Source organism: Heterodontus francisci, chromosome 6, assembly GCF_036365525.1.
Source record: "Heterodontus francisci isolate sHetFra1 chromosome 6, sHetFra1.hap1, whole genome shotgun sequence".
NCBI classification, from domain to species: Eukaryota; Metazoa; Chordata; class Chondrichthyes; order Heterodontiformes; family Heterodontidae; genus Heterodontus; species Heterodontus francisci.
This window is the reverse complement of record NC_090376.1, coordinates 49,589,172-49,616,288: the sequence shown is the minus strand read 5'-3', so window position 1 is coordinate 49,616,288 and position 27,117 is coordinate 49,589,172. Positions and strand designations below refer to the sequence as shown.

Here is a 27,117-nt window from a genome sequence, read left to right as displayed (position 1 = left end):
AGAAAATATGGGAAGGGAAGCTAACACAAAAACAAAGCAGAAGAAAAAAATGGGTTGACCCAGTGACAATTATGGAAAGCCGCAACCCAGAATTTAGAACTAATGAATGCAAGCAGAAAGAAATGTGAACATTGCAAGTATTGCAACTGCTCTACAGATTAGGGAATTCTTCATACCATTAGAAATGATCTGCTATGTAAACCCATCGACTGGAACAAAGGACATTTTCTTACTGATTTTGGAATCGCACTGGTGAAATAGTAATTTCATGTATAACTAGAGGAGGAACTACAAACCAGTGCCGCATCTTGAATTGATAAAGAAGGTTACATTTACTGAATCATGGCTTCAATTTTATTCTGCAATATATACTTGTTAAATATTATACTTTTTAATTGGAGTGTCAAACAAAATCATCTTGTGACATCTTTTCCTACTAATTAATTGGAATGTAAGCTGTCAACTTTACTTATCCAATACAATACTACACCTAGTAATAGAAAAATGATTTTCCTGGTTTGTAATAAAAGCCCCAAGTAACATGGTACCATAATTAAATAAATATGATATGAAGAAACATTTTGACAGGCAGGAGATTTTAAAACGTAAATGATATTAAATTGCAAGGGTAGAAATTTGGCTCTGATCCATGTAGAGTAGAGGGCACAAATGGAAAACGATTCATCAAACTTTCTCCAGTGTAATTAGTGGAATAGAAATGTACTGATCCACACAGACCAGCAGCAGACAGACTGATCCACACAGACTAGCAGCAGACAGACTGATCCACACAGACCAGCAGCAGACAGACTGATCCACACAGACTAGCAGCAGACAGACTGATCCACACAGACCAACAGCAGACAGACTGATCCACACAGACCAGCAGCAGACAGACTGATCCACACAGACCAGCAGCAGACAGACTGATCCACACAGACTAGCAGCAGACAGACTGATCCACACAGACCAACAGCAGACAGACTGATCCACACAGACCAGCAGCAGACAGACTGATCCACACAGACCAACAGCAGACAGACTGATCCACACAGACTAGCAGCAGACAGACTCATCCACACAGACCAACAGCAGACAGACTGATCCACACAGACCAGCAGCAGACAGACTGATCCACACAGACCAGCAGCAGACAGACTGATCCACACAGACTAGCAGCAGACAGACTGATCCACACAGACCAACAGCAGACAGACTGATCCACACAGACCAGCAGCAGACAGACTGATCCACACAGACCAGCAGCAGACAGACTGATCCACACAGACCAGCAGCGGACAGACCGATCCACACAGACCAGCAGCAAACATACTGATCCACACAGACCAGCAGCAGACAGACTGATCCACACAGACCAGCAGCAAACAGACTGATCCACACAGACCAGCAGCGGACAGACTGATCCACACAGACCAGCAGCAAACAGACTGATCCACACAGACCAGCAGCAGACAGACTGATCCACACAGACCAGCAGCAAACAGACTGATCCACACAGACCAGCAGCGGACAGACTGATCCGCACAGACCAGCAGCAGACAGACTGATCCACACAGACCAGCAGCAAACAGACTGATCCACACAGACCAGCAGCAGACAGACTGATCCACACAGACCAGCAGCAAACAGACTGATCCACACAGACCAGCAGCGGACAGACTGATCCACACAGACCAGCAGCGGACAGACTGATCCACACAGACCAGCAGCAAACAGACTGATCCACACAGACCAGCAGCGGACAGACTGATCCACACAGACCAGCAGCGGACAGACTGATCCACACAGACCAGCAGCGGACAGACTGATCCACACAGACCAGCAGCAGACAGACTGATCCACACAGACCAGCAGCGGACAGACTGATCCACACAGACCAGCAGCGGACAGACTGATCCACACAGACAAGCAGCAAACAGACTGATCCACACAGACCAGCAGCGGACAGACTGATCCACACAGACAAGCAGAGGACAGACTGATCCACACAGACCAGCAGCGGACAGACTGATCCACACAGACCAGCAGCGGACAGACTGATCCACACAGACAAGCAGCAAACAGACTGATCCACACAGACCAGCAGCAAACAGACTGATCCACACAGACCAGCAGCGGACAGACTGATCCACACAGACAAGCAGAGGACAGACTGATCCACACAGACTAGCAGCAGACAGACTGATCCACACAGACCAGCAGCGGACAGACTGATCCACACAGACCAGCAGCAGACAGACTGATCCGCACAGACTAGCAGCAGACAGACTGATCCACACAGACCAGCAGCAGACAGACTGATCCACACAGACCAACAGCGGACAGACTGATCCACACAGACCAGCAGCAGACAGACTGATCCACACAGACCAGCAGCAGACAGACTGATCCACACAGACTAGCAGCAGACAGACTGATCCACACAGACCAGCAGCGGACAGACTGATCCACACAGACCAGCAGCAGACAGACTGATCCGCACAGACTAGCAGCAGACAGACTGATCCACACAGACCAGCAGCAGACAGACTAATCCACACGGACCAGCAGCAGACAGACTGATCCACACAGACTAGCAGCGGACAGACTGATCCACACAGACCAGCAGCAGACAGACTGATCCACACAGACCAATAGCAGACAGACTGATCCACACAGACAAGCAGCAGACAGACTGATCCACACAGACCATCAGCAGACCAATAGATTGTTCCATGCAGGCCAGCAGGAGAGAGAGCAATCTGCAAAGATCAGAAGCAGGTGCAAGCTAAATTACACTGAACCACAGCAATAACAACTTCAATCTTGTAGCACTGTTAACGTACAAACAGAGACCCAAGGAGCTTTAAAGGTGGAAATTGACTGGTAGACAAATACTAAGCCCTGAAGAGTGGAATAAGGATGGGTGACTAAAAACCAGATTGAAAAGATAGGCTTTAAAGTAGAGGAGAGAAATATATAAGTTTAAGGAGGATGTTCGAGAGAATAGGGTCAAGGTAACTTAAGGTTCTGCTACCTGTGGTGGGCCAGAGGATGGAGAACATTAACAAAAGACTCAATGGACTGAAGAGTTCTGGGAGGTAGGAGGGATGGGAAGTAAAGCTGGAGAGACAGAGTGGAGCAAGACTACTGAAGGATTTGAAGATGATGCCAAGGAGCTTATGTTTAATATGTTGGGACCAAGGATCCAGTGTAGGTCAGAGATGATGGGAATAACAGATGTGCGTGATAGGTTATAATTCTTATCCTTGTTTTCAAATCCCTCTATGGTCTCACTCTATCTCTGTAATTTCCTCCAACCCTATAACCCTCTGAGATATCTGCACTCCTCCACTTCTGACCTCTTGAACATCCCTGATTTGAATTGTTCCACCATTGGTGGCTGTGCCTTCAGTTGCCAAGCTCTGGAATTCCTTCCCTAAACCTCTCTTGCTCTCTTTCATCCTTTTAAACACTCCTTAAAACCTACCTAACTGGTCCTAATATTTCCTTCAGTGGCTCAGTATCAAGTTTTGTTTGATAATGCTCCTGTGAAACATCTTAAGACATTTTGCAGTGTTATAGGTACTGTATAAATACAAGTCATTGTTTTTGTTGTTGCTATGGGCAGTTGTATTTTGGATAAGTTACAGTTTGAAGAGGATGGAATATTAAACTCCAGAAAGCTTGTTATGGAAGGATAATGCTGGAGCCTATCTTTCCTCAGTTTCACATTTATTGTACAGAGTAAAAGGATTAAAAACATGTCGCTCCTTATTCAAACCCTCCACCCGTCTCAGTAAGTGTCTGCTTAAAACTGCTCAAGTAAGACCCCAATTAACACCTTCCACATACATATAATCAAACAATTAATACACAATTAACAGATTAACATGGGAGGCCAGAAAGGCAGACAGATATATCCACACAGTCCAACAGTAGACTGATCTACATTGACCTACATCCTATCAAGCCCAAGGGTCTATCAATAACATTTCAGTGTCACAAATATTTGGCAGAAAATGTATCCGATATATATTCATAAGTGTAATAAATTATTTGGTATGTCATTGGCCATTGTAATCTCATTTCTGTTCTTTTTCTCTATGATTAAGTTTCTGTTTTAATTCTCATCCTTCTGTCTGCTTTAACTCTATTTGAATTTCTTTCTCTTCCTCTTAGTTCAACTATTATTTTGATCAGTAACTGTTCATGAATCATCATGTTGCTGTCACTGAAACAGGGATGTTCTCCATCATGTTCTTGCTCCCTTCGCCATGTCGAATTTTCCGAACTGTCTGAAGTCCTTCACAATTCAGCCAGGAGTTTGAGGACTGCCTCTGACCCTGTGTGTGCATGATAGTGCTCACTAAACATAAGTAAAGCACAAATGAAGTGAAAACGCAGGCTTCATTTTAGCATGTTGGGACCACAGCAATCATTTAAAAAATTCAGTGTTTGGAATGAAAGAAAAACTGCTTATATAAACTGGAGAAACAAAAAGCACAAATTGTGTAGGTATCTGGTTGCAGATATGTCCCAGTAAAAGTAGGAATAACGATATAGGGATGTAAGAAAGCATTCAACAAGGAAAAGACATAGAAGATCCATCAAATCCATTCCTTCCACAGGCCATGTACAATCTGTTCTATGGTGGATTGCACTTAGCTAGTTTAATGTCCCAAGAAAAGCTCTGAAAATTCCTTCCTCATTCTGAGGGGTAATCAAGTAAACCAAAAGTAATCATGTGAAATAGATGGGAGATGAAGATAATTTCAGGAGTTTATATCTCATTAATTAATAGTCATCTAATTAATCCTTTAACAGCTCTATGTAAATTGCATAGAATTGTTGTAAATGTTATTATTGATAAAATATTGAATTTTTCCTTATTAGATCTGCATTAAAGTGCTTTAGAATAGGTTTAGTGAACACGTTTATTTCAGTGGATAGAATCATGGGATCGTAGAATGATACAACATAGAAGGAGGCCATTCAGCCCATCTTGCCTGTGTCAGCTCTTTGGAAGAGCTATCTAATTAGTCCCATTCCCCTGAATTTTCCCCATAGTCCTGCAAAATTTTCCCTTTCAAGTATTTTCCAATTCCCTTTTGGAAGTTATTATTGAATTTACTTCCACTACCCTTTCAGGTAGTGCATTCCAGATCATAATAACTTACCGTGTAACAAAATGTCTCCTCACCTTGCCTCTGGTAACTTGTCAATTATATTCAATTTGTGTCTTCTGGTTACTGACTTTTCTGTCACTGGAAACACTGCGTCCTTATTCATTCTATCAAAACCCATCATGATTTTGAATAGCTCTGTTAAGTTTCCCTTTAACCTTCTCTGCTGTGAGGAAAACAACCCAACTTCTCCAGTCTCTTCAAAATACCCAAAGTCCCTTATCTCTGGTACACCATTCTTGTAAAGTACTTTTTCACCATCTCTAAGACTTAGACGTTTTTCTTAAAGAATTGTCAACATTCTCCAGCTGAGGCCTAACCAGTGATTTATAAATTTAATAAATCTTAATAATAAATCTTATAAATACTATCACAGTCATAAATGATATCCTGACTGTGACCAAGGTAAACATGCCCTCCTCGTCCTTCTCGACCTGCTTCCAGCCTTTGACATGTTTGACCACATCAAGCTCCTCCAACATCTCACTGCTGTCATCCAGCTGGGTGAGACTGCTCTCACCTGTTTCCATTCTTATCTATCTAACCGTAGCCAGGGTATCACTTGCAATGGCTTCTCTTCCAGCTGCTACACCATTATCTCTGCTGTCCCCCAACAATCTGTCCTTGGCCTCCTCCTACTTCTCATCCGATGCTGCCCCTCAGTGACATCATCTGAAAGTACAGCATTACTTTTCACATGTACACTCATGACACTCACCTCTATTTCACCACCACCTCTCTTGATTCCTCCACTGTTGCTATGTTATCAGACTGCCTATTTGACATCCAATACTGGATGAACAAAAATTTCCTCCAATTAAATATTGGGAAGACTGAAGCCATTGTTTACAGTCCCCGTTTCAAACTCCATTCCCCAGCTACTGATCCCATCCCTCTCCCTGGCAACAATCTGAGATTTAACCAGTCTATTTGCAACCTTGGCATCACACTTGACCCCAAGATGAGCTTCTGACCTTATATATGCGCCATCGCTAAGACCGCCGATTTCCACTTCTGTAACATTTATTTTTTTTTTTATTTTTTTTTTTATATAGAGATACAGCACTGAAACAGGGCGTTCGGCCCACCGAGTCTGTGCCGACCAACAACCACCCATTTATACTAACCCTACATATTCCCTATCACCTCCCTACACTAGGGGCAATTTATAACAGCCAATTTACCTATCACCTGCAAGTCTTTTGGATGTGGGAGAAAACCGGAGCACCCGGCGAAAACCCACGCAGACACAGGGAGAACTTGCAAACTCCGCACAGGCAGTACCCAGAATTGAACCCGGGTCCCTGGAGCTGTGAGGCTGCGGTGCTAACCACTGCGCCACTGTGCCGCAACATTGTCTGACTTTGCCCCTGTCATAACTCATCTGCTGCTGAAACCCTCATTCATGCTTTCATTACCTCTAGACGTGACTATTCCAATGCTCTGACTGGTCTCCCACATTCTAAATCTCTGCTGCCCGTGTCATATCTTGCACCAAGTCTCGTTCCCCTATCACTCCTGTGCTCACTGACCGACATTGGTTCCTGGTCAAGCAATGCTTGATTTTAAAATGCTCATCCTTGTTTTCAAATCCCTCCAGGGCCTCACCCCTCGCTATCTCTGTAATCTCCCCCAGCCCCTCTGAGATATCTGCACTCCTCTAATTCTGGCCTCTTGAGCATCCCTGATTTTAATTGTTCCACCATTGGTGGCTGCACCTTCAGTTTGCTAAGCCCTAAACTCTGGAATATTCTCCCTACACCTCTCGCCTTTCTACCTCACTTTTCTCCTTTTAAGATACTCCTTCAAATCTACCTCTTTGACCAAGCTTTTGTCCTCTTGCATGGCTTGGTGTCCTAATTTGTTTTATAATGCTCCTGTGAAGCACCTTGGGATGTTTTATTACGTTAAAGGCACCATATAAATATAAATTGTTGTTGTATAAAGGTTTGGCATAACTTCCTCGCTTTTGTATTCTGTGCCTCTATTTATAAAGCCAGTTTACCTCCTCTTTTAACAGCCTTCTCGATTTGTCCTGCCACCTTCAAAGATTTGTGTACATACATTCCCAGGTCTCTCTGTTCCTGCAGCCCCTTTAAAATTGTACCATTTTGTTTATATTGCCTCTCCTATTTCTTTCTACCAAAATTAATCATTTCTTCTCTATGTTAAATTTCATCTGCTATGTGTCTGCCAATTTTACAAGTTTATGTTGTCCTGAAGTCTATTACTACCCTCTTCACTGTTTACTACATTTCTGAGTATCATGTCATCTGCAAACTTTGAAATGATGCCCTGTACACCCAAGTGCAGGTCATCAATATATATGGAAAACAGCATTTGTCCTAATACTGACTCCTAGATAACAACACTGTGTTCTTCCCTCCAGTCTGAGAAACAACCATTCACCAGTACTGAAATAAAAACAAGAAATGCTGGAACCACTCAGCAGGTCTGGCAGCATCTGTGAAAAGAGAAGCAGAGTTAACGTTTCGGGTCAGTGACCCTTCTTCGGAACTGACAAATATTAGAAAAGTCACAGGTTATAAGCAAGTGAGGTGGGGGTAGGGCAAGAGATAACAAAGGAGGTCTAGATTGGACCAGGTCACATAGCTGACCAAAAGGTCACAGAGCAAAGGCAAACAATATGTTAATGGTGTGTTGAAAGACAAAGCATTAGTACAGATTAGGTGTTAATACATCGAATATTGAACAGCAGCAAGTGCAAACCTGAAAAAAAACAGTGGGTAAGCAAACTGCACAAACTAAGATGAAATGAAATAAATGCAAAAAAAAGATTGTAAAAAATGTAAAAAAGTAAAAAAAAGGAAGAAAAAATAACTAAAAATGAAAGTAAAATGGGGGGCTGTCATGCTCTGAAATTATTGAACTCAATGTTCAGTCCGGCAGGCTGTAGTGTGCCTAATCGGTAGATGAGATGCTGTTCCTCGAGCTTGCGTTGATGTTCACTGGAACACTGCAGCAATCCCAGGACAGAGATGTGAGCATGAGAGCAGGGGGGAGTGTTGAAATGGCAAGCAACCGGAAGCTGAGGGTCCTGCTTGCGGACTGAGCGGAGATGTTCCGCAAAGCGGTCACCCAGTCTGCGCTTGGTCTCCCCAATGTAGAGGAGACCACACTGTGAGCAGCGAATACAGTATACTACATTGAAAGAAGTACAAGTAAATCGCTGCTTCACCTGAAAGGAGTATTTGGGGCCTGGGATAGTGAGGAGAGAAGAGGCAAATGGGCAGGTATTACACCTCACCAGTACTGTCTGGTTTCTATCTCTTAGCCAATTCCCTATCCATGTAGCCACTTTAATCCCCTGGGCTTCAATTTTGCTAACAAGTCTATTATGTGGTATTTTATCAAGCCTCTTTTGAAAGTCCACTGATGAAAGGCTGACTGGCCTGTACCTGCCAAGGGGTGTAACACTTGCAATCTTTCAGTCGTCTGGCACCACTCCCATATCTAAGGAGGATTGGAAGATTGTGGCCAGAGCCGCTATTATCTCCACCCTTACTTTCCTGAATGACCTAAGATGCATCACATCTGGACAGGTGATCTTTCTAGTTTGAGTGCAACCAACCTTTTAAGCATCTCTTCTTTATCTATTTTTATCTTGGTAAAGATCCCTAGTTCCACTGTTCTTTATGCCAAACTAGGCTAAGCACTGATTTATCCTTCAGTCAATTTAGGCATAAAGTAGGCCAAAATTTCCCACGACCCATCTGTGTTCAGATTTGCTGGTATGCTCAAAAGTAAAACATGACTGAGTTGCTGATCAGGTGGTGATGCACCGGCCCTTAGCAACTCTTACTGAATTTTTCTCATAAGAGAGATGGCTTCATGATGCATCCTCAGTGAGATTATTAAATTTTCTATAAAACTGTTTTCTTTCCCAAATGTGTTAATGTTTTCTTTTTAACTTTTATGGTTGCACCCACACCCTTTCCTTCCCTACTATCCTCACCTGTCTTCCAAAACAAAAGCAAAATTGAATAACATGTAAAATTCTGTTCTGAACAAAGAATAGAGCCTAATGCATTCAATGGAGATTTTTTTTTAATGGCCCAAGACTAACTATAAGAGATACCATCCCTTCACAAATCTTCACATGACTTTGCCCAGAGCAAAAGGGAAAATGAACATTGTCAAGCATCTGAAATACAAAGCTGCTCTGCTTTCATCCAGCATGCCTTTGTGGCAAAGCTGCAACATTAGTGAGGGGAGAGGGCAATTTTCCCTGGTGCCGGCATGAAATCTGTTCTTATACTCATGTGAAGTCTTACTTTAAATAGCATTTCTGCTACTGTGTTGTGGAAGCGTCTGGCCATCAAGAGTCTAAAGGCTACCATTGTATATATATTTTTTAAAACCTTGCATATAAATCAAGAGCCACTTGCCAAGTATTTATTATAATCAGGTCTGGAGGTTTGAAAACTACCAGCTAATCATTTTTTGAAATAGTAGTAAATATTTTGAATGCAAGCAAAGAAAAGGAATCCTGGGCAGGGCATTTATAAAAGGCAACGGATGTCTGGTACCCACATGATTAGTTTGAACCATGACAGACCTAAATTTATGACCTGCAGCTGTTGGATATCTGATACTGAACAGCACTGAACAGCAGTGCGAAGCACAGCAGCCCAGGGAGTCCTCAACAGAAAAACAAGCCCAGCGCAAGAAACTAGGGTAGGAAAACAGTGGAACTTGGTAGTTAACCATAACTGTTTATTTATCTGATGTTGTACTTTTAATAAATTGCTATTATTTGTATGTTACCTTTTCATTAACAGTAGATTCACTTTTCATTTCTATACGAAACTGTAATTAGTATTTCTATTTTTGACAAGCTTCCAGTTTAATTGGTAGGGATGATTGCTACTCATATGATACAGAGAAGTTTTAATGCAATTATTTCATATAATAAATGATAAAATCATGCAAGGTGTCACAGTGAACTGATGACTAGAGATGTCAGCACTAAAGTTAATCAATCTGCATCATTGCTTATGTATTGAGTTATTATACACTGTAGTCATGGGTGACATATTTCAGCCTGCAGCCATTCAGTGTGGCATTGGATGATTTGCAATCAGTAAAATGTTAGAAATACTACAGTAAAATGTGGTTAAGGTTAACCCTCATAAGTGATGGCAGTGAAAAGCGCTGATCTTGATTTACAGCTTTCCAGTTCCCCACAGATATAAATGCTATTTTTAACATTTTTTTCAATGACAGACCAAAAAGGAACACTTCGACAAACTTAAATGCTGAGTGTAAAAGACTGACTTGTCTATATAAAATTTGCTTCAACAATATGTGAATCTAATGGTATAGCAAAGTATCTGAGGCAGGGTGTGGCTCAAACAGCTCACTTCTACAATTAGAAAACAGGACACACATTGGATTCTGATAGCAGAAAGGAAAGTAAGTTTGCAAATGATATCATTGAGCAAATTTCAGAGATTGGCCAATCTTGGACATTTAAACCTTTTAGTATATGGAGCACCTGCACCCCATCATTATTCATTATTGAAGCTTGCTACTCAGGAAAGCTTGTCTTTTATAGCTAATCTGTTTCTGACTTCTTTTCCCCATGTAAGTTTCTCAACTGCCTGATTGTTTGCAAATTGTCCTGGCCTGAACTCTTCTTGTTAATTCATCTGCCTGAAAGCAGTGTCATGAGGTCTGTAACATTTGCAAATAAGGTGGGACTGGATCTCATCTAAAGGAAGGAAGGAAAGTAAGTATCTCTTTAGTAAGTAATGATCTTTAAAATCAGAACTTTAGGCACTGTGATCTTTAAAGAGGTGCACTGCATGAGTGTGACATTTGTTTATAAAGGAACAAGCAAAAGTTCTGAGGGGAGTGTGGGCTGATGTTATGAAGGAAACTCAGCAGCAGTTTTATGGCATCAGTCTACAGGGTCAGAATGTAAGTACATTTTTCTTCTAATTCTTTGCCAGGCTTAAAATATCCCTGGACCAGAACACTACAAGCACCATGTGTGAATTCCAGTATGAGTTAATAAACAGCTGGAGGAGGAGTTAGTTTGAGCACCAGTGCATACAGTCTTTTAATTTAGATAAAACCCACTGTGAGCTCCTGAATCCTAAATCATCTTTTCACTTCCAGTTCCTAACTTCACTATTGCATTTAATAGGACTGTCAGTTAGATAGTTCAGGCCACTGGGTACTTTCAGAATAGATTTAAATGAATTCTTATCATTTAATGAATATACATTTTGAAACTTCAAGTTCAAACGTTATGTTTACTAAACAGTTTTAAATATGTGAGGCACTGCTAGGAGTGGATTTTCCACTGGATGATAATTCTACTGTCCTATTACTCATTGGTGGTAAAAAGCATTGCCGCAATTCTCTCTCGCTTCTACCCATTATCCCTCCCAATTCTCGTCATATTCATTTTCTCCATGAGATTCTTCAAACCCTGTTCTTACCTAATTTTGATCACTCAACTATCTCTGTATGGTCTAATACTTGCTAACATCATTATTGCCTAATTTTTCAGAAGCAGTGCCTACAATTTCAAAGCTTCCATGATTATTGCTTCCTTAAAAAAGTCCATGCTTAATCCCTAAAATAAAATCAAAATACTGCAGATGCTGGAAATCTGAAATAAAAGCAAGCAATGCTGGAAATACTCAGCAGGTCTGGCAGCGTATCTGGAGAGGGAAGCAGAGTTAACGTTTCAGGTCAGTGACCTTTCATGAGAAGGGGCACTAACCTGAAACGTTAACTCTGCTTCTCTCTCCACAGATGCCAGACCTGCTGAGTATTTCCAGCATTTCTTGTTTTTATTCCATGATTAATCCCATTGCCTTTCCCATCTACCACTCTATCTCTAACCTTTTTTCTCAGGCATTTTAATGTATCTCTGCCTCACTGCTCCATGCTTATCTCACCTACCACTGCTTACTCTGATTCCTTCAGTCTAGTTTTCATCCGACCCACAGTTCCAAGACAAACCTGGTCAAAATCACAACTTCTATAATTGTGATTAAGGATGATTCCTCCTTGTTCTCCTCAGCCTCCATGACATTCTTATCTGTTGTAAAGTAGCTAGCAAAATTTCTGCAATAACATTTGGCCCTATACTGCGTGGCTATTTTTCATATGTCCCAAGGTTTCATTCTTGCTCCTCTCATATTTTCGGCCTACATGAATACCTTAAGCAGCATTGGGGGTGAATTTCCATAGAGGGTCTTCCACTTGTTTTTTGTAACATCAGCAGGAAAACCATGAAAACCCTGGAAAAATGGTGTAGTAAACATTTATTTGTAGTATCCACAACTCTCCCATTGAAGATACTGCAGATGAACAGGAGAACCGCAGCAGAAATTCGTTCCCTTTGTCCATATGCATGGGAAAACCTTCCACGTGGGTGTATGCTGAGGACACCCAAGCTTTAGTTCAACATCACAACTCTCGACTATTACTGCGCTGCTGAATTCTTGCTGGATATGAAGCTATGGATGAGCCAGAACTTTCTGCAGCTTAACATTGGAAACTATCTATTTGTCTCCCACTCGACATTCCATGCTCTTCCTCCCCACTGCTTTCAGATCAATGTGCATCTACAGCCTCCAGTGAGTGGCATATTGTCTGCCTCCACAGCTCAAGTCGTAATTCCACATTTATTCTACAGTTTTAGCTGGAAAGTTGAAACCACCTCTTAGTAACACTAAAGTTTCAGTATAAGCACACCCTGTGATTAGTACCCTCCAGACCTACCAGCCGATTTACTTAAGGAGATACGAATTAGGAGCAGGAGTAGGCCCCTCGAGCCTGCTCCACCATTCAACAAAATCATGGAAGATCTGATTGTCACCGCAACTCTACATTTCCACCTACCCCCAATAACCTTTCACCTCCTTGCTTGTGTGTACTTGATCTGCTCTTAGCAACGCCTGCGAATCACTTGTGTGCACAAGTGACCAACTTCAGTTTGATTAAGACATAAATGATAAACTGAAGACACTTTCTAATACTCAGGCCTAAAATTCCTGCAGCCCTGCTCCACTGCTGTAAGTGAGGCAGAGTGGAGCCTCTCCTTGCCCTAACCCCACATAGGGTCCCTGTCCAGACCCTGGGGATAGACTCATTTGTCTGGCCAAGGAGAGCACTTTGTACCCGCAAGGCTCTTCAGTCATACCTACTCCTATTTGTCTGTCAGAAAGTGGAACATTCCAAAATCACTTCTGTCGGTGGACACAGAGGCACATCCCGGCATTGAAGGCAAAAAAGGTAAGTATATCTCCAGCTTCAAGGGCCTTATGCACCATTTTAAAAAAGGCAATTGATCTTTTCCAAGGTTGATGATCTTTCTCTCAGGAACTTCTGGAGCCTTTAATGGGGCATTGGTGGTACAAGTGTTAACTCTCAGCTGGCGTGAGTTCTGTTCTGGTTTCATGGAAGGCCTAAAGGGTGGAATATCAGGGAAAGCCTGGGAACGTCCTCAGGCATGTTCTCTTGATATTGGATGGTGGGTGCAAGATCTGCTCTCGGCAATCCCTGCCTACAAGATTTGAAAGGGCCAATCTAAATGGGACGGAATCTTGGAAAAATTGGGTTCCACCCAAAACTCTTGTTCCCCTTGTTAGAAATCCAAGCTTTACAGTCCTCTCTGGGATTACAGGGCCTTGCTGCATGAAAACCAGATCCAGTAACAGAAAAAGAACATGGATAAGAGAAACATATCAGGAGGAATTCAAAAAGCTGACTGGTCCTTGTTTTATCACAGTGCTGCTCTCTAACTCCCTAAACTTATAATTTAATAATTCTATTTTATTCTTTGAAACAAGAATTAAATAATTATTTTTATATTTAAAGAAAAAACTGGAAGCATCAAAGAGAATACCAGATCATCCTTGCTTTATTATTTTGTCCTTGTATAGATCAGTCCAGGATTTTATGTATCGGTCAGCATTTTAATTGTGTTTTTATGTACATGATACAATATGTTGGATAGCTATGCAGATGTAAAAATTAAAACAGTAAATTCTGAAAATCTATGGGCAAAATTTTAAGTCAACCTTGGGGATAGGAATAGAGGCGGGTGGAGTTGGGGGGGTTAACATAAAATTGGGAAATGACACTTGGATTGAAGGACCGACATCGTGATGTGATGGAGTCCTCATGTGAAGACTGTGTTCTATATAGCTGACCTGTTGAATGAACTGTTAGGTGCTATGACTTTGGATTCAAAGCTTGTTTTTTTTTCTGAGACAGTCACTTACTGGAAATGAAACTGTAAACTCCAGAGAGTTCTGGAAAAGACAAAGCTTGGCCTAACCAATTTGAAACACGCAGTCTTATGATCAGAGACATGTGATTGGAGCTCAGGTTTCAGTTTAGAATACTCTATAGTGGGTGGAAACAAAAACAGCCATCTGTTGTTGTAAAGGAACAAGCTGGGAGCTGTTGGTTGTTTTAAAAGACTAGCTCCAGGCAGAGGACCCTGGACTCTGACAGCTGACCATCGGCGAATACCGCTCATGGGAGCTGTCTTTGGTGACTTAGAGTTATGAGTGGAATGGTTATGGGCAAGGCCATGGTTGTTCGAGAGGCAACAACATCGAACCGTTAAAGGGAAGATTACATTGCTCGCTATCGAAGGACATCATTACTTCCATATCTGCATCCTGGAGGACAGGACTTGGAAAAACTACCTGAAGAAGTTACTGATTCTGACATACTTTGGGACGTTTGGTGCCCTCTTGCTGATAGAACTGCTTAAAGGATTTGTAAAGACTACCTTTGTTGCATCTTGATTAACTTTGTAACCTTTTTAAGAGATATATGTCAACCATGGTTTAACTGTTAGTTCTTGTTTAACACTCATGCCAAAACCAACATAAATTAAAGTAAAATTTATAAAAGTGAAATTGTGTCAGTTTGGGTTTTTTTTGTCTCTGCGATTGTGTGCAATCTTTTCCTGCAGAGAGAGCGATGGAAACTGTGGGTCACCCAGTGAAAACAGTCCCAACACAGACTGGTGATAATCCAGCTGCCACTAATGGGGGTACACAGATGCCTCCTGCATGTAGCCCCTTTCTAATGATCTTGCAAGGGTCTGTAATGACAAGTGGTCTCCTTTCAGGGTCATTTCGCCATGGCACAGTCAGTTTGCATGCATGGGTGGGTACTCCTTCACCATCCAACACACCTTCCTGCTTTGCCCAATGCAAGACCCAAGAGCTGAAAGCTTTAAGAGGTACTCACTTTTGCTGCCTGGATGAGGTCATTGAATCCAGGTCCTTGGCATTACCCCACAACTGCTTACCTGCTCGGCTATCTGCAGCCATGCCTGTTTGGTGAGGCTCCCAGGTCACCACCTCCTATCCCTCGGGAATAGAATATGCCTCCTTTCTCTGGCAGCTGGTAGGAGCACCTGGAGGGAGACATCAGTGAAGTGTGATGCCACCTTGGGTCTGCTGTTCATCACTCTGCAGTCTCTATGACCTCCCCCTCTCCTATGTCTGCAGACAGCAAGATTAAGTGCAGAGCTGGCAGCCCTTTTTAACATTGGCGCCAGCACCTGCCGAGGTGTCAGCTGGCACCATACTCTCCGCCTCTGCACCTAACTCCGATCACGCAATTGGCCGGCCGCCACTGTATTGCGTGCCACCGTCTGCATCTGACCCCGACGTGTCGCACACCCGTTCCAGTCCCGACGGCGGAACCGGCGTCTTCGCAACAAAATCTGGCCCTTTAAGTCAGGGAAAGGAAAACGACTCGCTCAAAACATGAGGCTATCTTTCTCTTTCAAATGCTGCCTGATCTGTTCTGAGTTTCCAATATATTTTGTTTCACTTCACAGAAACATGCTGTTCAATTCCAAGGGGGTGTTCTGGGTAAACAAATTCTTAAATAAATAAATTAGCACAGTACATTCCAGCCAGTCGCTATGTTGGGTTCTGTTAGAAAACTGGGATGATTTGGTTATGCTGCAGTTGAGTGAGATGCCAGGCCTCAAAAAGAATGCATCCTTTTGATGCTGACCCTTTTTGTCTCCCTTTTACAGTTGTTGTAAAATCTTATCAAAAACTCACATCAAAATCATCAGACTGATTTTTGCTAGGTTTCACATTTGGATTATTCTCACTCTCTCGCTGAGGGTATTCCTAATATTGATATTTCTGAATCAGTGGATTGCTCATGGGTGGGTGTGAATAATGAATTGAGGGATTGTATTTTCCTCACAGAATTATTAAAGATTTATAACATTTTGGATTTTCACTAAATGAATAAAACAAGTAGCTCGGAGCTTTAGGATCCAGTATTTGAATATATTGTGGCATGAGGAGGAGTAGTATAACTCATCCAGCAAGAATAAGAGTAGTGTTTTGTTTATTTTAGAGATACAGCACTGAAACAGGCCCTTCAGCCCACCGAGTCTGTGCCGACCATCAACCACCCATTTATACTAATCCTACACTAATTCCATATTCCTACCACATCCCCACCTGTCTCTATATTTCCCTACCACCTACCTATACTAGGGGCAATTAATAATGGCCAATTAACCTATCAACCTGCAAGTCTTTGGCATGTGGGAAGAAACCGGAGCACCCGGAGGAAACCCACGCAGACACAGGGAGAACTTGCAAACTCCACACAGGCAGTACCCAGAATTGAACCCGGGTCGCTGGAGCTGTGAAGCTGCAGTGCTAACCACTGCGCCATTGTGCTTAGATAGCATCTCATCACATCAAAGTATCTCAAAGTGCTGCACACAATGAATTGCTTTTGCAGTGCAACAACTGTTATGTTGACAAATATGGCAACTGTTATGTGCTCACAAAGCCCAACAACCAGCACTGAAATAAATGGTCTGCTAATGTATTTTTGATATTTGTTGAGAGAGGGATGTTGGCCAGAGGACCAAGAGAACTCTCTACTCTTCTTCAAATAATGCAATGGGATCTTTAATGTCCATCCAGATTACCAGAAACCATTTTAACATCTTTTCCTGTTTACCTCCTTTAAATGTCACAGCAAGAGCAAGAAGCTAGCTTCTTAGAATGCAGCAATGTTGACATTTTTCTGCATGCACTATTGGTCATTCCGTCCCTCCAAAGTATTGGTTTAGAGATTTACACCCTGGAAAAGTTAGTGATATAAAGGAAAGTACATAGAGCAGGAATGAGCAGAAGAAATGGTGGTGACACACTGGAAGGAAGATATTACTGTCTTGCGGTCAGGAGGCATCACCTGTTATCTCGAGACTGGTGATCTGCATCTCGTGGTCCAGCATTTAAAAGATTTGCAGAGCATGAAGCAGCCCAGTTGTCCATGCAGCAACAGAGGAGCCTGCAGTAGCTCTTTTTCAGAACTTGAATGCCATGAAACAAGGGTCAACTCAGTCCCTGGAGGCTCTTATTGACACCTGACAGCAGCCACCTCCTGCTTTCGTGCCAACTGCTGCTGCTCTTCTGGCTGGTTCTTGGGGTGCCTTTCTCCTCTGTTGCTTTCAATATAAGGCTTCTTTGTAAGCCATACAAAACTGCAAATATAAAAAATCTGAAAAAAACAGAAAATGCTGGAGGCCAGTCAAGGAAAAGAGGTTGACATTTTTTGAATGTAATTCTACATATCTAAAACCGGCTGTCCTAGGGAAAATCTGAGCCTTTTTATTTTCTTACAGATGTTGATGCATCTGCTGTGCAGATGTCTAGATTTTTCATTTTTATTTTACCATACACGTTCCTGCTCATTTACTCAAATACCATCTGTTCCCAACTTTTTCTGAGCTTCTGTCTTATTTTCACCAATGCAGTGCACTTAGTTCATCTATTACACATTCTGTGAATGTTGTCAGCCTGATGTGCTGTGCTGTTTTTTACTTTTGTGGTTGTGATTTGATAAACTAATACTGCTGAATAATACTGCTGAATGATTCCATATTGGAAGATGTGAGTGTGCTTGGCTAATTTCAGGGTTTAAGTCTGCAAGGATTCTGATGGCACTGGACCATTACGTGGTGTATACTCTGGCCCTATAATGGATTCAGCCATGGTCTGGCTCACAAAGCTCAGTACGGCCAGCCAGCTCTGATGTCCGTGCAAGTGTGCCTGCGATCTAGTTGAGTGCAGTGTCAATTTTGTCATATTTGGGAAATTATGGTTCACATATACAGGTAACAGCAGAAGTATGGAAAACCAACATTATCTGTCATCCCAAAGGGTGGGCCCAAGGATCACTTGAGCCATATCCAAAAGTAGCAATCATAGGTAAAATCTCACTCTAATTCTAAATACACAACTACAATGACATTGTTATATGAAATGTATCATGAAGCTACATAATACTGGCAAATTGTTTATATCTTTGCTGCTGAAACTTGGCTTCCTTACAACTGACTTCAATTAGAACAGACTCAGGAATTTGCAAATGAACCAAGCCAGCCCCAATTCTAATCTGGAGGTGGAAGTGAATGAATGTGAGGCAGTCAGTCATATTGCTTAAGTCATTAAAAGTCTAAGATTGAAAAAGTTGTCTTCAAGTATTGCATGGGAAGAATTTGATAATTCTACAGTGTCCTGAATGATATTCCAATATGGAAATGTAGATTTATATTACCCAATGTTAATGCTGGATATCTTCTTTGGCCTCCTTATCTCGAGAGACAATGGGTAAGCGCCTGGAGGTGGTCAGTGGTGTGTGGAGCAGCGCCTGGAGTGGCTATAAAGGCCAATTCTAGCGTGACAGGCTCTTCCACAGGTGCTGCAGAAAAATTTGATTGTCGGGGCTGTTACACAGTTGGCTCTTCCCTTGCGCCTCTGTCTTTTTTCCTGCCAACTGCTAAGTCTCTTCAACTCGCCACACTTTAGCCCCGCCTTTATGGCTATCTGCCAGCTCTGGCGAACGCTAGCAACTGACTCCCATGACTTGTGATCAATGTCCTTGATTGTGGGTAGATTTTGCTTTTTGTTGGGGTTCAGTATCTTCTTAAACCTTGTTCGTTGTAGGAGACTTTTCTCTCTTGGGGTTTGTGTGTCTTCAGTGGATTCAGAGGTTTGTGAGAAACAGAAGGAGCAGACAGGAGAGATCTCCATCCAGGGGCAAACAGTCTTTCTGCATTCAAACTCGCTGTGGCTCGTTCAAAAGACACTGGAACAGCCAGTTAGTCATGTGACCAGCTGGTTTAACCAGTCCTGGATTGTATCACCTTAGCAGTCTCTGGAATGCTCCTCTGACACACAATAGCTGGTGATCAAGGTCCACTGAGGGTTGAATGTGTCACGGAATGTTTCTTTGTCCTTCCAAGCACTGTCTGTTAATATGTAAATGTTTTTTCCAGCCACGGCTGATCTGCTTAACAAGTTATTTCCTTGTTCCAACAAGAATTTAAAATCAATGTTCATAACAAAGTTAATGTGCCTCATTCTTGGTAGGTGGGGGCCTAGCGTGACAATCGTTAGAAACAGAATTTCTGGACACAATGGGGCCAAAATCTTGCAAGTCTCTCATCCTTGTGTAAGTACCAGAACCTGACCTCCAGAAATTGACCCCACCACAGGTTGCAGGATCAGGGGAACTCAACCAAATATCCCGCCACGCAAGCCTGTGTCAAGAGATCAAGAAACCTGACAGAGTGTGCCATATCTGGGAATTGGGATGGGATGACACAGCTTTCCCAGAATGTAAACACAAGTGCCCATTTTGTAAGTGGACCAGTGTGTACCTGGCAAACTCTTTTTTCCAGGTTTTGCGACACAGTTCAGGCCTGGATTACCAAGGTTGGCCCCATTTTGCCATTGCATTAGGCAAGGTCTTCGCCTTTGGCCATGATTCCTCCTCCATTAATTGCCATAAGGCATGTGTACAGACTGCGGCATTATTGTTCAACTTGTCATTTGACCATAAAACTCGCATTGCAGATTTGCCACCCGCTGTAAAAATTGCTCGATTTTTCATTTTTGTCAAGTTGAAAACCTATCCCTCTAGCTCCCAGGAATTTCCATGCAAGGCCAGGACTCCGATATGAGCCTTTGCCTATTCCGTAGAATCGTAGAAAGGTTACAGCGCTGAAGGAGGCCATTTGGCCCATCATGTACTAGCTGGTTCTCTGCATGAGCAACTCTGCTCGTCCTACTCTCACGTCCTTTCTCCGTAGCCTGCAAGTGTTTTCTCTTCAGGTGCTTATCTAATTCCCTTTTGAAAGCCACGATTTAATCTGCCTCCACCATACAGTCAGGCAGTACCTGCCAGATCGTAACCAATCGCTGCGTAAAAAAGTTTTTCCTCATGTCGCCATTGGTTCTTTGCAATTCAGCTTAAATCTGTTTCCTCTGGTTCGTGACCCCTCTGCCAATGGTAACAATTTCTCTCTGTCTACTCTGTCTAGAACCCTCATGATTTTGAATACTCTCCTTTCAGCTTCTCTCCTCTAAGGAGAACAGCTCCAGCTTCTCCAATCTCTCCATGGAACTGAAGTCCCTCATCCCTAGAATTATTCTCGTAAATCTTTTCTGCACCCACACTAAAGCTTTCACACCCTTCCTAAAGTGTGGTGCCCAGAATTGGACACAATACTCCAGTTGAGGTGGAACCAGTGTTTTATAAGGGTTCATCATAACTTTCTTGCTTTTGTACTCTATGCCTTTTTAACCACTTTCTCAACCTCCCCTGCCACCTTCAACGATTTGTGCACATATACCCCCAGGTCTTTCTGTTCCTGCACCCCCTTTAGAATTGCACCCTTTATTTTCAATTGGCTCTCATCACTCTTCCTACCAAAATGCATGACTCCACACTTCTCTCCATTAAATTCCACATGTCCACCATTCCACCAGCCTATCTATGACCTCTTGAAGTCTATCACTGTCCTCCTCACAGTTCATAATAATTCAAAAATTTGCGACATCTGCAAATTTTGAAATTGTGCCCTGTACACCCAAACCTAAGTCATTCATATATATCAAGAAAAGCAGTGGTCCTTGTATCAATCCCTGGGGAAATGCACAGTATATCTTCCTCCAGTTCGATAATTCAATACTTTTACTTTAGATTGCTCTTTGTCCTTTTCCATAGCTAACGTAAACCTTATTATATTATGATCACTGTTCCCTAAATATTCCCCTACTGGCACTTGATCCACTTGACCCACCTCATTCCCCAGAACTAGATCCAGCATTTCTCCTTCCTCATTGGGCTGGAAATATACTAATCAAGAAAATTTTCCTGAATACAATTCAGAAACTCTTCTCCCTCACTGCCCTTTACAGTATTACTATCCCTGTCTATATTATAATTAAAGTACCCCATTATCACTACTTTATAGCTTTTGAACCTCTCTGTAAGTTCCCTACAAATTTGCTCCTCTATATCTTTTCCACTAATTGGTGGCCGATAGAATACACCCTGTTGTCTAATAGTGTCCCTATTGTTGCTTTTTAACTCTAACCAAATAGATTCTATCCTGACGTCTCTAGGGCATACTCTCTCTCCAGCACTGTAATATTCTCTTTAATTAATGTTGTCACCTCTCCTCCTTTCTTTCTTTCCTTCCCTATCTTTCCTGAACACCTTGGGCAGAATTTTGTTCTGCCCTTGGAGATGGGCAGAGGTGGGCGGGGGCAAACAAAATGGCAGGGGGCGCCATTCCTGACATTGCCCAGGCCCCCTGCCATTCTGCTACGGGGAAGTCCCAGGTCAGCCTTCCTGCCCCAGGCCAATTGAGACCCTTAAGTGGCCACTTAAGGGACTCTTCCCGCCTCCACCTCAATTTTGTGGTAAAGCTTGATGGCCTCTTCATGGAGTTGGGGGTGTCCTTCCTTTTTGAAGGCAATCCAGTGCCACTGGAGAGCTCTCCACAGTGGCATTTGCCCCGGAAGACACTCCCCACCTCCCTGAACCCTTCCCTCACCCCACCCTGTTGCCGGGGCCTGCCTGACTGGCCCTGGTGACCCCGAGTCCACTCACATGTGCCGGGGTTTCCTCTAGTCTTCGGTGCTGCAGGCTTCCTGCAGTACCAATTGGCCGGCAGCTCTTGGAGGTGGGAGCTCATTCCTTAAATGGATAGCGGGCAGTTAATTGGCTGCCTGCCATTAAATGGCTTCAGGGGTGTGACGGAGGGCCGAGGCGGGGTCTCACCCTGCCTTCCAGCACGCCCCCAGAATAAAATGCAGTAACCAGGTTATATTTAAAATATTTAGTAACCAGGTCCTGTCGGTTTTTTTGAGCTAGGTTTCTGTTATTGCCACAACATCATATTCTCAAGTGGCTATTTGCGTCTGCAAATAGTGCAAAGTGGCTATTTACTACGCATTTACATACATGCATTGTAAACCTAATGTAGACCGTATTACATTCCCTCCTTGTCTGACCCCACTCAATAACTTACTATCTCTCACTCTAGTGCTATCTATCTCTTCCAATCCTTTGTGCACCTTGTTACTCCTTTCTAATGCTCAATCCCACTGCCAAGTTAGTTTAAACCCTCCCCAACATCACTCGCAAACCTTTTTGCCAGACTATGGCCAGAAGGGCTGAGAAGTTTTGGCCCCGCTGTTTGGAGAGTGGGATAGATCTTCAAGCCAAATTCAGATAAAGAAGTTGAAGGTCTGCTCATTAGAGTGACTGCTGAGGATTGCCAGTGAAATTGCTTCTTGAAGTTTAATTCTCCAAAATAGTGAATAACTTCAGGCAAGCCCAGGAAGACTAAGCAAGAATCAAGCCAGTTGTCAATCATTGGTTCCGCTCTGAATTATTCAAAAGAGCCAAGCCAGAGGCAATAGACACATATTGATTTGCTGCCACTAGATGTCAATAGCAGCAGTAAATAAATATTGATCGTCATCTAATTGTTTTTGTGCAAGGAGATTTGGAAGAGTTGAACAAAAACTCTTTTCTGATATGAACATTAGCCAATTAGTAGTCAGCACATTAATATTTTAATTGTTTTGGTGAAATGGTATGTTGAAAATTTACAGTTGTATTACAGTTTAAATTTGATTAACTTCAGTTTTGGCATAAGGAGTCTGAGCAGACCTCCGGCTTGACATGATTGTCAAATAACTGGCATTCCCTAATTTATATTTTACATAGTACTTCCAACTGATGGACATATACAACATGTTTTTAGCACGTAAGGATCACAAATCTCATTGCACAAATGCCAGAATTAGATCAAGTAAGGTTTTAGTTCTTCAACTGCTGTGGGCTTTATGAAGAATAATGGCAGGCACAGCATAATATCTGCAACATTTTGAGTTATAATTGAGCACATTTAACAACGTGGAGAACAATTGTGCTATCAACACAACTTATTTTTATAATGCTTAGAAAATGTCCCAAGGTGCCTCATAGAAGCATAAGGAAACAAAGAATTGATGGTGAGCCAAAGGAGGAGATACTATTCAAGGTGACCAAGAGCTTTTTCAGTAGTTAGCAGTGGTCAGGTACAAATAACAGATTGATGTTAGTGCAGGTGCTTTGCTACACAGATTTACAGTACAAGCTCCAATGCAAGACAATGCAGTCTACATTTCCAACAATTGTTCATCGTTTCAAAAGAATCTTGATTTTAGCAGTACAATATCTTTACATGTGGATAAACAGTACAAATTATATTGAAACAGAGTTGAGCAATAAGTTTTGTTATCGGTCCAATATGGACTGTGATGCATTGAGCTAAATACAGTACGGTCTAGATCTTACCTTCACTGGATACAGATCTCACTGAGCTTCTGGGTTCAGTGTTTCTGGCTAAATAGTAGAAGTGAAGGTTAGAATTCAAATTCACTAATTTTCCTGGGGGCACTCAGTACTTACTACAGGGTAAATCATCATGATGCTATTACAGTTTTGAGACATAAATTTCAAGTGTCTTATACCTTCTCTTATTAATGCAGTATGCATTGTTCAATTGAAAAGAATGCAATAACACTGTAATCCAATATAGTTCTATGGCTATGAATAGTAGTTTGCTGCAGAGTGAAGTAGAAATTAATTACAGCAACTGTAATTAACATATATATGGTGTCACTAATTAGCAGTACATGAACTATTGATAATGTATTAAATGCTTCCATTTTTCCCTTTGACATGCTTATTACCAGTTTACTTATTATTTAGTAATACCTTTGTAGTGTTAGATAACACTGAAAATATAATGGTGATGCCTGCATTTATTATGTGGATAACATTAGTGTTCAGCTGCCCCCACAATTGATAGCTCTGTAGTAAGTCATACAGATCTGGCTGCTATTTTGTTTTAACTTTGTTTTAACTTTGTTTTTGTTTATCGTCAATTATACATATTGTGATTTATTTCCGCTTCCCTCTGTGATCATTCTTTACCTTGCCCTGTTGTTCCTGGCTCTATTACCTTGCTGCATTGGGTTCTAATGCCACTGTTATACTTTCTTCCCTCCCTGACTTCTTTCCTGATCTCTGGCTCCGACAGATCCTAGTACCTACTCTCAGAATCATGCACCTCATCTCTGCTTGTGTCCTATACAGCTCTAGTCCCAGACTCCACATATTGCAGTTCCTCCCACCTGACTCTGCTCGGCTTCTGTCTGATCCTGCACCCTTTTGGGACTCCACTCCTCCCTTGTTCTGGTCTCACGTACCTAGCCTACAGGCCCACTATCCTCTTGCCTGGAACCAAAATCTGTGCTTCTGGCCCTGCTTTCCAGGTGACCGGACCCAATCACCACCTGGCTCTATGTCAGGCCCTGCTTGTGTTGCTTACACTTCCCCATGTCTCTGTCCTGCTGCCTTACCTTAACTGTGCTTCTTCCTTGCTTTCCTCCCAGCTCTTATCCCAAGCCAGAATCAACACAAACCTGCAGATTGATAGCTGCACAGATAGACTGATTTAAAAAATTGCATTCCCACTCCTCCACCCATTTATTAATTTACTGGCGCCTGCTTGTCTGTTAATTTTCGCTACACTGTTACCCATCGTTGTATGAATTTATTAATTCACTGGTGCCTGCTGCTCTTGTAAATTATTGATTTTCTGGTGCTGTTTTAATTAAATGATTAACTTCTATGCCTATATTAATAATTTTCTGGTGCTTTCTGTACTAGGAATGTATTGATTCCCTGCTGCCCATTTCTCGGTTATTTAAATATCCGCCAGTGCCCGCTTCTGTATCCATTTAGCGGTGCCTGCATTTCTATTAATTTATTAATCGTTGCTGCCTATTGCTGTTTTGGTTTATAACTTTTTTGGCACCTATGGCTTAATAATTTACCAATTCACCAGTGTGCATTGTTCTATGGGTTTATTGATCACTGGAATCCATAAATATGTTGATTTGCTGGTGTCTGATTTTTTTTGGTGTGACCCAATTTGATTTGTTCAGGTGCGTACGGTTCCATTAAGTAATCAATTTATTAACGCACTGGTGCTTAATTGTGCTGTGGTCATCAGTAATGATTAGTAGTTGTGAGTGTTCATGTATGTGGTTTGAATTTACTTTCTGCCATTGTGCAGTATCAACAAAACAAATATCACATTTTGTTATAATTTAAACTCTTCGGCTTATTTTATTCATGTTGAATTTGCCTGTTTATTATAGTGGCATCTTCTGTTGTGCACTGCTTTCATACTTCTCGTCATCGCATTGTTTAGGACCATTAGGATAAAACCTTTGTAGACTGTGCAGGTCTTGACCTGCACAAAATACAAGGCCACAGGAGATCAACTAGCATATACAATTCTTGCATCTAGCACACCTCAATTACATCAGATATCACACTTCAAAAGTTCCAGAACTATACAAATAGAGTAATAAAGCTACTCATTTTCTTACCTTGGATAACTGGGATAAGAGCAGAAAGGTCTCATTTGATTTATTGACTGTGCTGAGTTAACAGATCTCAACCAAGGGGGCATTGCAGTTGGTCTTGTTGACCTTGGGTTAGGAGAGGTGAAAAATCAGTCAGAGTTCCCACTCCTGGCCACTACCCAGTGCTGGAAAATATCTTGGTGTGTTAGTTAGTGACCTGAAAATCATTGGGCCTTTCATCCTGGAATGAGTGTTGTGATGCATCCACTGGTGACCTGTGGCGCTGATCCTGCCAATGTTGGTGGGGTCAGGGGGAGGCGCCTCATATTCTGAGCATAAACACTACCAGCAGTTTATTTCGGTGGCCTGCCTCCATGTTATTCGGGGAAATCCAGACTTCCATAACTCATCCCCCTGGCTCCAAAACCCCTCCCCAGTAAATATCAGGGCTTCTGTCTTTCATGAGGTCTTGTGGAAACTAATGGGGAAAGCTGATACATCTGTGTGAATGTAGAATTGGGCTGAGCTGAGATTCCTCCTGGATGTAACATGCAACCCTTCACTTTCTGGCTTGCGCATGAAAAGTGGCCACCAGGATAAGATACAGGTGCATTGCTGGCATTCCAACTTGAGCCAGCACTTTGACAAAGTGGGGAGAGGGAAGAGAAAATGGACTTCCTCCCACTAAATGAACATCATATCACAACCATTGCGGGTGTATCAATCACATTCTTTCAATTTTGTAATAGTCTGTTACAGTGCAGCTCTCTTGCACTTAAGTCTAAACCTGTAAAAGAACTCTTGTAACTCTCTGGTACAATATCTTATGTATAATTCACGATTAAAATGTCATTTAAATAATACATAATGCGTGTATACTACACATAAAATGAGTCAAATACAAGTAATATTTTAAAATGAATTTAATCTATTTGGCCATAAAGAAGCATTATCATGTTAGTCTGCCCGTTTAATCATTTTCATGTAAAATATGTATAACAATTATTTTATACAATATTTCTCTGTGTAAGTTATAACAGTTGAATTTATAAGTGGACCTTCCTCTCTGCTGAGCATAAATTTGTTTCAAGGTATTGTTATGAAAGTGCTTCCATTTTTTGTTAAATATTTTTTGAGGACTTGTGTTTAAA

At 42.0% G+C, this 27,117-nt stretch overlaps 1 protein-coding gene across 4 annotated transcripts in view; it reads left to right on the top strand.

Annotated features, from left to right (window-relative positions):
• sgcg (sarcoglycan, gamma) overlaps positions 1-27,117 on the top strand; it is a 702,223-nt gene that overhangs the window by 119,018 nt on the left and 556,088 nt on the right. For 2 of the 4 annotated variants that reach the window (XM_068033635.1, XM_068033636.1), the window contains exon 1: positions 9,798-9,884. The exons of 1 other annotated variant lie outside the window; for it this stretch is intronic. The gene's annotated coding sequence lies outside the window, so the exon portion shown is untranslated. Of the gene's footprint in view, positions 1-9,797; positions 9,885-10,895; positions 10,939-27,117 lie in introns of those variants that run through there. One more of the 4 variants, XM_068033638.1, reaches the window with a different exon arrangement.